The following is a 344-nucleotide window of genomic DNA, read 5'->3' as shown; positions in this document are numbered from 1 at the left end:
TAAGTCGCCAGAATCGCTTCTGTTGTAAAGCCGACAGTCGGCTCTACAAGTTTAAACAGACTCCCGGCGGCAAAAGTCGCCGGGAGTCTGTTTAAACAGCCCCGATGCTGGCGACGTACACTGTACGTCGTCAGTCACGAAGGGGTTAAAGGAGAACTATGGGGTCAGTGTTTTACCCCATACTTCTCTTTAGGGTAACGGGTGGACACAAACTAGCGTCCTCCCGTTACCCTAAGCTCAGGATACCGCAAGCTACAGCTCGCGGTATACTGAGACGCCGGAGCGGATCCCGACTTAGATGACGGGATCCACCCAGCTGCGTGAGTGACAGCTGGCTCTGCCTA

The 344-nt window shown here is 54.4% G+C and overlaps 1 protein-coding gene across 2 annotated transcripts in view; it reads left to right on the top strand.

Annotated features, from left to right (window-relative positions):
* The window catches only part of CCNYL1 (cyclin Y like 1), a 49,467-nt gene that overhangs the window by 17,327 nt on the left and 31,796 nt on the right, over positions 1–344 (top strand). The gene's annotated exons all lie outside the window — the stretch shown is intronic.

Source organism: Nanorana parkeri, unplaced genomic scaffold (genome assembly GCF_000935625.1).
Source record: "Nanorana parkeri isolate BGI_ZX_2015 unplaced genomic scaffold, ASM93562v1 scaffold453, whole genome shotgun sequence".
NCBI lineage: Eukaryota > Metazoa > Chordata > Amphibia > Anura > Dicroglossidae > Nanorana > Nanorana parkeri.
The sequence above is the reverse complement of the archived record's forward strand: the minus strand, read 5'-3'. Positions and strand labels throughout refer to the sequence as shown.